Source organism: Gopherus flavomarginatus, chromosome 3 (assembly GCF_025201925.1).
Source record: "Gopherus flavomarginatus isolate rGopFla2 chromosome 3, rGopFla2.mat.asm, whole genome shotgun sequence".
In the NCBI taxonomy this organism is placed as follows: domain Eukaryota; kingdom Metazoa; phylum Chordata; order Testudines; family Testudinidae; genus Gopherus; species Gopherus flavomarginatus.
Genome location: NC_066619.1, coordinates 181,728,449 through 181,742,424, shown reverse-complemented (window position 1 = coordinate 181,742,424; position 13,976 = coordinate 181,728,449). Strand labels below are relative to the sequence as shown.

General features: G+C 41.6%; 1 protein-coding gene across 1 annotated transcript in view; it reads right to left on the bottom strand.

Annotated features, from left to right (window-relative positions):
- USP53 (ubiquitin specific peptidase 53) overlaps nt 1-4,401 on the bottom strand; it is a 69,986-nt gene extending 65,585 nt beyond the window's left edge. The window contains exon 1 of the mRNA XM_050946241.1: nt 4,152-4,401. The gene's annotated coding sequence lies outside the window, so the exon portion shown is untranslated. The remainder of the gene's footprint in view (nt 1-4,151) is intronic.
- Nucleotides 4,402-13,976: the final 9,575 nt, after the last annotated feature.

Sequence of the window (13,976 nt, the reverse complement as noted above, 5' to 3'; positions counted from 1 at the left end):
TAAAAAGACAAATTTCCACTTAATTCAAAATATCAGCATGCAATCTAGTACAACAGCTTTCACCGAAGTCTCTTAACCTCTTTCTGTTCAAGTCTCAGAATTGGTATTCTTTGCCTTCCTTGAACAAGTCAACTGTATTCAACACAGTTAACCATGCGCTCATTTGAAATTTTGTCCTGCCTGGGCTCTTATTCTATCTTCCTGCCTCTCTAATCATTCAGCATTTTGGTCTAAGGTTCATTCTCAGGGCTGGTCCACACTACGGGGGGGGAAATCGATCTTAGATACGCAACTTCAGCTACGTGAATAACGTAGCTGAAGTCGAATATCTAAGATCGGATTACTCACCCGTCCACACCGTGCGGGATCAATGTTCGCGGCTCTCCCTTTCGATTCCGGAACTCCGTTGGGGTTGATGGAGTTCCGGAATCGATATAAGCGCGCTCAGGGATCGATATATCGCGTCTAGATTAGACGCGATATATCGATCCCCGAGCAATCGATTTTAACCCACCGATATGGCGGATAGTCTGGACATGGCCTCATACTCATTCTAGCTTTCAGTGCAGGTCTAACAGGCTCCATTTTGGCCCCCTCCTCTATTCATACCACACCCTCTTTTGCGGATCTCACTCGAAGACATGCCTTAATAATGATAATCTTTACACTGATGATTCACAAGCCTATCTAAAATATTGGCCTGTCTGACATATCCTTGTGGATACCCAGCCATATGATTAAGAGCTCAATTTTGGCTATGTTGAGCATAATCTTCCCACCACAAACTCTCCCCACTTACACCATCATCATCCCTCGGGTTTGTAATCTGGGAATCCATTTTTGACTCAGACCACTTCCTCAACATATGGAAGGTGTCTAAATCTCGCCACTTCTTCCTGCACAACATATTTAAGATACAGACTTTCCTCTCTGTCCATACAGCTAGAACTCTGGTTCAGATTCTCATTTTACAGCTTCAGTACTATAATATCCCCACTTTTTGATCCTCACAGATGCCATCTTGCTCCCCATCCATTCAAGCCACATCTGCAAAAAAACTGCGCCCCCCCCTTACACACAGTTCGTGTATCTCCACTGAATCCTCATTCCTACTACATCAAGCACAGTAAAAACCCCCTCTGTTCCACAAGTAATACTAGTCTTTGTTCTCCTTTAGTCAAGTTTTCCAACAAGCACCTTCTGCATTTTCCCATGCCACCTCATATACAGGCAGCTCCCTCTAAATCCTCAAAACCACTGCCTTATCCTCTTTAAAACTCACTTATGCTATGAGGCTCCCAAATATTTGGCATGACTAACCAGTTTGCTGCTTATTACAGTAATCAGGACAGTCTCACTGTTATCTTGTGGTACCCCTGACTAGTTGTGATATCCACTTGTTATCTTTCATCATATTCTATGGAGCATGGACTCCTTTTTTCATTACATGTTTGTACAATGCCTTGCTCAGTGTAACCCCGATCCATTACTAGGGCCCTCTAGGCACTACCACAAGTAATAAAATAATCCTGAATTGAGAACATCAAGAGTTTTAGACTGAGATCTTTGGAACAATGTTGCACTAAGCCACCAACCCAATCTAATTTAAAGTGATGTTATTGATCTCATGTCTATAAATGAAGTTTGCTCCAATATATTTTGCATGGAAATCACTGACCTCTACTATGCATGCACAGATGCAGGACACATTTCCTCTCTGAAGAGATATTTTTAAAAAGTTATTTTTATGTAAAAGTTATTAAATATTTAATCAAGTGAAGCTGTTTAATCATGTTTAGTAGGACTCTTGAGAAATGTGTTATCTGCTCATGGTGCCATACAACCTTTAAAATGCAGGTGCTACTTAGCTATTCCCTAACAGAAAGGTACGGTCAGAATTGACTTATTCCTGTTTAAGCATTATTAGCATAATACATTTACTATACATAAAAAAGAGGGCACATTGACAAATATCTGTAAGAACAGGCTTCACTGTCTAAGGCTAAAAAGTTCCACTTCCCACAGTAGTATGCACTAGTTGCTCAGCCACCATTCTCCAAGCCACAGAGATTTGTACATTTCAGTGTTATATGTAATTTGTAATGTATTTTGAGATTCTAAGGGGGAAAAATATTTTTGCAAGACTGAGGATAATGTAGTTCAACTAATCAGACAGATATTATCAGTACAAATGATCTCATATTTCCATAAGTAACATTGCAAAAGATTCTTCTGCACCAGGTACCATAAGCTGTTCAGAGTATTCTTGTGAAGCTTGAGATGCTTTCTGTGAATACTAATGCAATCTTTGTATTTAATACTGATTTTTTATTTATATATGTATATGTATATTTATACACACACACACACACCCCTTATCAGGAGGCTTTCTACAGAATTCTGTTAAAAATGTTAAATATATTTCATATATATTGAAAAAGTTTGTATGACTGATTCAGTGAAGTATATCCTTAAAAGGGTTTTTATTACCTACAATATACATCTATCAACAAAAATAGTTGTTGATACAAATGTTGTGACTTTAATAATATTGTTTACTTTTCTTATAAAAAAACCTTATTGGTAACAAATAGTACCACTTCGGTTAATCAAGCTGTAAAACTTTACTTTTTAAAACATAGTATGAACTCTCACCCTTTTAATACCTCAAATTATGCCTTCATTTCATAATAGGATAGTAAAACAGAAATGAGTCAATCATTTTTAGATTCACAAATGTACAGTAATTTCAATACATAATCCAAAGTAGCCTGTGGGGACCTAATCATGCAAAAGATTTATGCTTAATATTTTGCACTTGGAATGGTCCCGTTGACTTCAAGTTAAGGAAGTGCGTAAATCTTTACAGGATTAGGATGTAAGTAAATATATTTAACAGATGCTGCATGTTTTCTTTTATGAAGCACACCAGGAAAAAGATGGTTTATACAGAGAATGGACAATACAAGTAAATTTCCCATGTTTGTTCTTAAAGGGTCTGAACAGCTTGTCAGATAATGAAAGAGCACAGAAAACCAAATATGTCCAATTAAGGAATAAATTTACATGTCTTCTACATCTCAGACACTGAGCATGCAGTTCACACAGCTTCTGAAACATTCTTTGTATAAAGGAAAATATCTAGCACCTGTATATTATGCTACAAGTGATCAAATGTCAAGCAGTGGAAATCTACCCCATTATACCTGCACTTGCATTTCTTGATTTCAAAGAATGTTTACAACAGGTCCATAAAATACTATTTAATATTTAACCTAGCTGTCACATGTCTTTTAACTTTGTATTATACATTTACATATATAAACATGAGCTTGCATTGATTGAATATTACAGTCAATCATATTAGGAGGGAACATAAACCAGTAAGTTTGTGTATAGGAGTTGTAGTAACATGTAAACATCTTTTCTGAAATGTTTTAATGTAAAAACACCCCTGTTCTCAATTTAGAGGGCAGCGTAGCAATTAATCCCTCCTTGCACTACCAATGCAACAACACTATCTTCTCCCTCCCCCCGCCCCGCCCCAATATATGCCGTTTAACAAAACAGCCACTTGAAAAACAACGAATGACCAGAAGCATCGCCTGGAGAGGCTTTATATCCAAAATATTTACTCCGAGACGTTCGCATCTATTTAGAGTCGGGGTGGCACTAGTGACTGATCAACCCGCGGTGGGAGAAGGGGATGGGTGGAAGGAAGCCTGAAGCTAAAGGGGTTTAGGAAACAGGTGGGGAGGTGCGCTCAGGGTCCGCGAGGCTGGTTAACACCACGGCAGTTAGGGTCATGTAACTGTAACGTCCCCTCACCCCACGCCACCCCGACACACAGACCCGCCCCCCATCCCCACCGGACAGAGCGGGGACAGGCGGCTGCGCTCGGCAGGTCCCTCTCCCCGCGGGCGGGAGGGCGCGCACAGCGCCGCGCCGATCGCGGCCACCTCGGGCCCCTCATGGGGACAGGGCGAATCCCTGGAGCAGGCGGACCGGCCCCCCGCGCCAGGACTGATCCCTCCCGCCGCCGCCCCACCCCGGGGCCAGCCCCCGCAGCCTGGCCCCGAGACCCCCTGCCTGGACTGGCGGAGTTGCCGCTCGCCCGCGCTGCGGCTGCAGACCCGCCCCACCGGCCTCACCTCCAGCCCCGGAGCGCTCCGCACGCAGCGCCCGTGTCTCCCGGCCCGGTCGCGATTCTGCTCCGGCTCCGCCCCACCCTCGGCTAGTAACTTTCTTCCAATGCTGGGCGGCTGGCGCGTGACCGCTTAGGTGGTTTGGCGGCGCGCGCCCGAGAGCCGGGGCGCAAGGGGAGGGGGGAGCGCGTCTCAATAGCCCGGATCTTCGCAAACCACTGCGACCTCCAGCGCGCGCCGCAGGTGAGCAAGTCGCCGTCTTTGCAACCGGGGAGAGGAGGGGAATTGAAAGCACCCTGACGGCGATTGGAAGAGCAGGGGAGTGACGTATAACACGCCAAACCAATCAAAACGTCGTGTCCCGCCTCAACCGGAGAGAGACTGATGGGTGGGTGCGTCTATTAGCGTGGAGCAGCGCATGCGTGGTTAGTACCTGTGACTAAAAAATTACTAAATAAATAGTGTTAGAAGCGCAAGACATGGGCACGTTCCTTCTCCTGCCCCCTATGTGTTAGGGCAGGTGGGGCTCAGAGGATGGACTCTGCCCCCAACCATCAGGGCAAAGGACTCTGGCGTGGAGAGGGCTCTGTTACCTATTAACTCTATGCTGGAAGAGTCGCGCACGATGGAGTGGTAGCAAAGACAGACGCACACAGTTTGTCTAGACGAGCGGGTGATCCAGCTTTAAATCACTGATTGTCAATTAACTTGAGTTACCTAATACACTTGTAAATTCAAGTATGGACAAACCCTGTATATGTTCAAACGGGATCACAACTCTCCTCTAGATACAGTCACAAAGGCCTTTGTTGAGGAAGTTTACCACTTTTTTCCTTTGATATATTTGTAAAAACACTTCATATTCCACTTATCCCTTTAGCTAGCATCAATTTAGTGCTCAGTTCTGCATTACTTCACTAGGATGTCACAAAGATCTGTGGATCCCAAAGCAGGATTAGGGAGCTTATTCTGAGTTTTTGCTTACCTTTTCCCTTTTCTCTCTGTATTCTTATTTTGTTGTTTATGATTTTTTCCAGTACAAATATGTTTTTAACTTCTGATCTTTGAGATGTCCCTCATGAAGCCATATTGGCTTATACCCATTTCTTCTCTAGTCTTTCTTCACAGAGGAAATCTAGTCTGTTGGGCTTTAATTATGGTGTATTTTAAGATTCTGCCATTTTTCAGTCTGGAGAATTTTAATACAATTTTCACGCTATTCAGACTGAGAATGACACAAGTGGCACAGGAACCCTGAAAGGAACTAAAAGGAGAGTTTTTAAAAAATAGAATAAGTGGTACAAACTCATAACAGTACTATACAAGTTAAAAGATTTTCTGCTATAGTTGTTGTCAAGACATGACCTGTAGCATACATAATCAAGGGCTGTGGAAGAATGACCATGTTATTGGAATTGATGTTTATTTCTGTAGAGTATAGGGATATTCACATCCTAGTAGAATGTTTAAAACAGTAGTAAAGTAATTGTTTTGTACAAAGGGAAAGTTAAAATAGGAGGTATAGTTCCAAACTGGATGACTATAGGGAGCAATTTGTTATGGCCCCAGTCTGGCAGATCATCAGCACCATGTGCTCTTGGGAATCACTAGAACAGATGGGAGCTTAGAAATTAACAGCAAAAAAAATAAAAAGAACAAGACACAGGGCACAATACAAGTGTGTGGAGACCCTTAACACATCTGAGTGTCTTTTCCATATATTGGGTACATTGGATGTTCAGAGAAGACCTGTTCAATCAAGGCTAATCAAGTCTGGAAAAGATGTATACCAAAAGAAGACCCTGCCCTGGAAAGTTAGGTAGATACCAGAAGTTGTTCCTATGTCTGTGTCTATTTCAACGGTGCCTATGTATTATTGCAACACCGTTTTGTTCAGCTATACAAATGAGTGTTTCTGTACTTTTACATTCCCTCCAATGTTATGCAACTTACACAGTGAACACACAAAACGTTTTCCCATGATGAAGATATATTGGCCAGGTTTTAACAGGAACTGGCCAAGATCTTCTAAAATTCAATAAGCCAAGCATGCCTCTCAATTACTACTTGTTTTTATTTAACCTCCAACCATCAGTATTTTAAACATCCTTTTTTCTTATGAAAATAGATACAAATAAACAATAACTAGTTACAAATCTTTCCCCCTTTTCTATTGTGTAGAAGCCCTCTTGCGATAGAATTAGTGCATTTCCTCTGTGGTAGGAGGGGGTAAAGGAAAGAGCAGGATTTAAGGGGGCTGTGCAGTGCAGGAGAAATCCCCACATGGCACAGAGACCAGGTCCCAGTGATCTCCCCGTGTGCTGCCACACAGGACTGGCGCCAGTGTTTTTAGTGCCCTAGGCGCACGTCCATTTCGCTGCCCCGCGCGCTGCTTCTGCGGCTCCGGTGGACCTGTGGCAGGTCCACTGGAGCCGCAGGACCAGTGAACCCTCCGCAGGCACACCTGCAGCAGGTCCACCGGAGCCGCCTGCCACCCCCCCAGCAAAATGCCACCCCCCAATAATCCTGGCACCCTAGGCAATTGCCTAGGTCGCCTAAATGGAAGCACTGGCCCTGCTGCCACACCACATCTGTGTATATTCAGTCCTTCCAAATACCACAGTGGAGATTACAGTGGCTGTGGAGTAGCCAGGGAGACTTTTCTCCTTTCCCACTACAGATTTCCCCAGTACAGTTAATGTACACTGACACTCAAAATTACTGGTAAACCACTATGAAAGATAGTTTCAAATGAGTAGAAATAATGTGCTAGCCATAAACAATGTTTTAAGTATGTCAGGGTCTTCTGAAGCTGGGCCACTGTAAGGCATGAAGAATCACAGGTGTTATCTCATTAGGGGAGCTTTCACAGAGCATAAACATTCATCCCTTTTTTCTTCCTCCTCACTTCCCTCTAGACATAACAGCAAACACACAGTAAACTTTGCTTTTCCTTTATTTGTTTCATCTACACTAAACTGATCGTTAATGTTTCTCCAGTTTATTTATCAACAGTGCTAACTTCTCTGAAAATGCTAAGCATAGTGCCAGGAGTAGTTTCCCTGAAGTCATCTAAAATTTATTTATTTCCTATTTTTTAAGAAAAATAGGCCAAGATTTTCAAAGATGGATCCCTAAAGTTGGAATCCTAAATACATATTCGGGCCCCTAAATAAATGGCTTGATTTTCATAAGTTTTGAACAATCAGCAGTACCATTGACTTCTGAGTGCTCATCAGCCTCTAGTTTAGAAACCAAAATATAGAGTTAACAATCAAACCGTAGGGACCCATTCTTGAAAATCTTGGCTATAGGGTTTTCTTCAGGAAAATTTCACTGTTCTCTTTTGTTTCAATAACCTGTGGTAAAATGCATGCACACACTCATGGACACCAAATATACACTTACAGACCCAATCTCAGACTGATGTCAGATCTAGGAAGGGTTTATAGATACACTGTGCTGTAAGAAGAGAATATGAATGCCGTTGCCTTGTAGTACACAGAGGCTGCCAAACTTACAGCCAGTCCTGGCTGATCTGTGTTCCCTCCTATAAGAGAAACACATTGGTATCTGGCTTGGGGCAATTTCCTCCTGCTCATGTTTTCATTTTCAAACCAAAACTATGCTCCCTTTTCTATCCTGCTGCTTTCCGCCTTCCTTCCCCTGCTGTTTCTGCCCTCACCATTATTATTTTTCACAAAAGACTATCTGGCAGAAGGATAGACTGAAGTACCATGAAACATGATGAGCCTGTGATTTTTTCCTCAGACTCTCTGTGTTTTCCCTCACATTCTAGCTTCAGCATTGCTTCCCCAGCCATCCCCCAGTCAGTGAAATATACTTCAAACATTGCAGAGCTATAGCACAGAATAAGCACATTCCAGTTTAGTTCAGAAATAAACACCTGCAATAAGTGGTCAGTTTGCTCATCTTCTGCCTATTTGAACTAAATATTCTTGTTTTTCTGTTTCCTTGAAAATATCTAAAATGCTTTGATTAAGAACTCAAGGAATGACCCGGTGCTGGAATTTAGCTGTCGGAGTTAATGAAGGGGAAAAACTTTCATTTAGTCTGACCTGAGATAACACCCGCAATCCTTCATGGCTTACAGTAGCCCAGCTTTGGAAGATCCCGAAGTACTTCAAACATTGTTTGTGGCTTACACATTATTTCTGCTCGTTTGAAATTGTCATTCATAGTGGTTTAGCAGGTAATCTTGAATGAGATGGTACACGAACTGTATTGGGGAAATTGGCAGTGGAAAAGGCAGAAGAGTCTCCCCGGCTACTCCACAGCCACTGGAATCTTCACTATGGTATTTGGAAGGGCTGAATATAAACAGATGTGGTGTGGTAGCACACAGGGAGATCTCTGGGACCTGGTCTCTGTGCCATGTGGGGATTTCTCCTGCACTGCACAGCCCCCTTAAATCCTGCTCTTTCCTTTCCCCACTCCCACCTCAAAGGAAATACACTAATTCTCTTGCAAGAGGGCCTCTACACCCATAGAAAAGGGGGAAATATTTGTAGCTACTTTGGTTATTGTGTATTTGTATCTATTTTCATAAGAAAAAAAGATGTTTAAAATATTGACGGTTGGAGGTTAAATAAAAACAAGTAACTATTTTAGAAAATGCACAAAATTCTGTCCTTCAGAGACAGAGGCGTGAAAAAATTCCTGCATTAATAAGTCTGCTGGTACAATCATCTCCCAACTTGGCAGAGTTCAGAATGTTCTTTTTGCAACCCTTAATAAACATTTTGATCTCTACTTGTTTTTGCAAGAATAGCTGGCTCACTTCGTTCTCTGCTACTTATACACTTACCGTGATTTAGAGAGCTCAGTGCCTTTCACAAATATTATTGAATTTAGTCTCACAATATCCTTATGAGTTAGGGGAATATTATTATCCCTATATTACTAATGGGGGAATTAAGGCACAAACAGATTAAATGTCTTGCCCCAAATCTGCCTGCGACAGAGCCGTGGTTTCCTGACTCCAAATCTTGTCCTTTAGTGACACAAGAGCAGCTTTCTCCTGTGATTAGATCCATTTTCTGTAAACTTTGTGTAGTAAATGTAACTTTCATTTCAGTAAATAATGCCTGTGACTCATAGTGAGCTGATTTCTAACTTGATCTCTATCTTTATCCTATCTCATTTTAGTCAATGGGGGTGCGATTCTCAAAGGTACTTAGGTTCCTAACTCCCATTTTTAGGCATCACTGCAATCCACAAAACTGCTTAGATGCCACCTAATCCTGTAGGTGCCTTAACTCGTTTGGTGCCCAAGTTTTTGCAGTAAAAGTTCCCTAGGCACTTATGTGAATGCCTCTGAGAATGCACACTGATGCCACACTCTAGATTTCTGGACACGTGTCTCGTGCCTAAGCCCCAGAGCAATTCACAAACCAAGGAAGACAGGCATTCAGCCACCTGAGTAGTATATGGGGGCCCAGTCAAGCTGGAGTACTCAAGAAGACTACCTACCACATTTGACCCCGCTGGTAAAGTCATACAAAACAGACAGGAATGGGGACAGGAGCAGAACCTTCTTTATCACATCTGACCTAGAATGTGGAAACCTTCCAATTCAAGTTACCCTCCCCTTCACCTGATGAGAAGTGATTTGATGAGGAATCTTCACCTCACAGGTGAGTGCTGTAGTCATTAAGCAATCGAATATTCTGATGTGGGTCTCCCTCAATCTTTCTTATTGAAGTTGTTCCACTTTAATTAAATAATTAAATATCAATTTGGCCAAAGGGTTAGAATGACTCTATAGCCTCATGGTTAGGGCACTCATCTGAGAAGTGGCTGCTCCCTGTTCAAGTACCTTCTCCCTCAGGAGAAGGTGTGACTTGAACATAGGGTCTCCCACAATCTGGGTTAGTACCCTACCCACTAGGCTCAAGCTCAGGATCCTTTCTCCCTGGCTGTTTTGTTTCAGCATCACACATGACTGAATGCCTGTCTTCCCCTGGTTCATGGATCAGCAGCAGAAATAGGCACCTCCTTACAGCGCAGACGTAGGCGTTCATCTCCGTGAGAGCTCTGGGACTTAGAAAACATCCCTCTGGTCAGCATCTTCCATTGGCTAGTTTTGGCAGCCCCCGCCTAGTATGCTGGCTTTGTGGACTGCACTCTAATGTGCCTATCTCTCCCCATTCATGGTATAGGAGTCTAGGCACCTTACTCAGGCTTTGTGGATTCCAGTGTTGTTTCTGTGATTTTTTTTAGATGCCTAAAAGGTAGGTGTTGCAATGATCAGGGTTGCAATCCCCACATCCCTTTGTGGATCCTACCCTGGGAGTTTTGCTGTTGACTTTATATGGGTCAGACTCCCATCCAAAATGTAGAAGTGTCCTTAATACAATGTCCAAATTCCACATTTGGATGCTCATAGTAACACTTAGCTGTGTATGTTTATAATGTACATTCCTCAGTACCCTCATCCAAATGAGGGATGTGGCTGTCTTATGGAGGAGTCCCCAGTTGAAAATTGGACTCCTGCTGTGTATTTCTTATATGAGTTTGGTATAAGAGTCTCTGATGTTAACAGCATTTAATTGACTGACCCACGACACTTTAACACCATGTTTCTCAAACTTTATCAGTGCTGAGTACATTTTAATACAGAAATTATCTTCTGGAGCACCTTCCGTCTCCCTCACAATCATATAATATCTCTGTGGCAACTATAACAACTACAGACATGGAAAGTAATATTAGGAAATAATTTAATGTATTGCAATTGCCTTTCAACAAAATGTAGCCTCTGGAAATAATAAGGAGGAACCAGCACCAAGTGACCATCCAACTCTCTGGGAACCACCAAGAAGTGCTCCACAAGACTGCTTGTGATCTATGGACCACAATTTGAGTAGCTCTGCCTTAACTTATGTAGTATTTCATTTTCCATATACAGCTTTTATTATCCATTTTAGAGGATAGTTTGTTATCTTCGTGTCCCAAGTATGTCTCAGAACACTTTGTACAGGCTACTATGATGTCTCAGAAATGGCAGCAGCTAGTCATGACTGTACAAGAGCTGAGCTGGAAAAAAATTCTTTGGTACCAAGAAATTTCTACACTGGTTCAGACCCATTGTCCATCTAATCCATAGTTCTGTCTCTGACAGTGGCTGGTACTGCTTCAGAGGAAGGTGCAAAAAACACAAAAGTGGACAATTATGGAATATCCTGCCTATTAAGAAAATTTCTTCCTCACCTCTGTTGGTGAATTTGTCCCTGTCATAGCATATTCCTCTTTTTGTTGAATAATTCTGAATAAATCTATCTACCTGAATTTTTGAGGAAGAATCAGGACAGTTTCCATCTTTACTAATGTACTACTCCAGTCCAACTTCCTGTATGGTTAGCCCTAGTCCTTTATTCTCACAGCATTAATTCTGCTCTTGGGAGCATATTGGATGAAATAGTGGCATAAACTTTACTTACAAATATTTATTTGACATACTTTGTGATCTGATAAAAATAAACTACATCCTGGCTCCACTGAAATCAATGGCAAAATTCCTCTTGCCTTCAGTGGGGCCAGGAGTTCAATCCCTCATGTTTTGTTCTATCTTCAGATTAACCAATTAATTTCTGCCTCTGAGATTTGCTAAAAGCAAAATCCTATGAAATGAATTAAAGCACACGTTATTGGAGTTAATATAATGTGAATTTATTTCCAAAAGAGTGAGATATTTGGATTATGAAGAACAGGAGCAATCAAACATATTGACACAATCAGGACCTCTGAGAAGTATATATGTAATTAGAGAACTTTACATCAAAGTACAGGATAAACATGAGAACTTCAGTCTAACATTTCTTTCTAAAGGCAGATACTTGGTAACCTAAGACTGTAATATGGGAGGCACATTCTCATTTCCTAGAACCAGCTATCAAAGACACTCTTTATGCAGCAACGAGAAGAACAAATTGGCTAAAAATCTTGTTGAAACGGGGAGAAAGACCACATGGATTTAAGACTAGCTTTCTTTCCAACACATAGCTGCTGCCATCTCCGACTACACCTCTGTACAAATAACATCATAGTTACAACTGATACCTGCATATCCTCAGCCTTCTATAGGCATTAGAGGCCATGAACCCTGACTTTTCATGACATTTGTTCTGGATAAATAGAAGTACGTTGCATTTATCTTTGAGGACTTTTACTCTATGGAGTTTTTCATCGAAGTACTCCCCCTCCACTTGATTTTGCATACTCTAGTAGGAGGAGACTATCACACAAAATATATTGCATAATTTGAAAAATGGAGGACTTGGTTCTCATTTATACTAAGTCTCCTTTACACACTCTTGCAATGGAAATGTTTACCAGAGTAGTGTAAAGGTGCCCTGTGTAAATGAGAACAAAGCACAGAAAATTTTAGGGACAAGAAACAACCTTCTAGCTCAGTATACATATAAAGGCCTGCTAGCCTTTTCAAAATGTGCCCTTACTTCCTCTACCTTCCTGCATTTTTATCATACTCTACTATCCTCTCCTTTTCTGGAAACAAAAAGTGTCTCATGGACTCATTTGTACTCTGTACTTGCTGGCAAATTATTCTTTAAGGTTGTTTACCTATGCATAAAGCAGCTGTACTTCAGTTCCCCATTTAATCCATTTTGTCAGTCATTTTCCTTAGTTTTAGAGGAATCAATGTTAAAAAAATGTTTCTCTTGACTTTGCCAGTCCCTGGAAACTTTTATTCTGTCACCTCCAGGCCATCTCTTTATCAGTAAGGATAAGCCCAAATCCTTACTCTTGAATCATGAATTAGACTCTTCAGCAATGCCCTTCTCTATGTATCCAAAGACAATAATATATTTCCAGTGGTATTGTAACTGCATGGAGTATCCCAATGGCATCTTGCAAGTGCCTCACAAAGTAAATAGCCAATCCAAAACACATTGAAGTCAATGGAAAGGCCCTAAATTTCCAATCCTGCAAATTGAAGCTCCCTGAGTGGACCTGTACACAGGTGCAGAGTTTTGTTTACTTTAGTGGAACTCTGCACAGTAAAGGTGGATCAAGTGGGTTGTTTTGCACATTTGAGACCTAGCATACTATGATTTGGGGTGGGAGGGGGCTGCTGCGCCGCTGTAATGCTTAGTGAAGAGTCTGCTTATGCCAGTGGAAGAGCTTCTTCCATCAGCATAGTTACTCCAACTCCACGGACGTGGTAGCTATGTCAACAGGAGAAGCCACCGGGAGTTAGGTCAATATACATCACTCAGGGGTGTGGAGTTATACTGACAAAAAATTGTAGTGTAGGCTAATCTGCTAATCCTTTTCCTGATCAAGATGCTGGATTATTCTTTTATTTAGCTCATATTCCCCTGACTTGATCTATGCTCACAGACTAGTTTTTTTGCAATTTCATGCATTGAAATATGTTTGTCATCTGCTGGCCCAATCATTAAACAATTCTGATTGCTTTGAATCTGGCTGTAATCCTCCTCATTATGTACTTTACTTCTAGTCTATTTGTGACACCTGCAGAATTTAGTGTCATTGCCCATATCATTTTATGTATTAACAACAATAAATTTCCTAAAACTGACTCCTGTGCTGGATGGGGTTAAATTTTCAAAAGAGCTAAGGACCAGCCTCTGTTTGTTAGGTGCAATTGACACCTGTACAAGTTGTGTTCACCTTTGTGCCACAAAATCAATTGCAGGTGAGAAATCAGAGGATTTGTGCCCCTAACTACCTGGCTTGAACCCACAATTGAAATGCCTGTGCAATTTTTGCAGGTACAAATTACAACCACAACGTGGAGGGTAGGCTTCAACTCATTTGGAAATG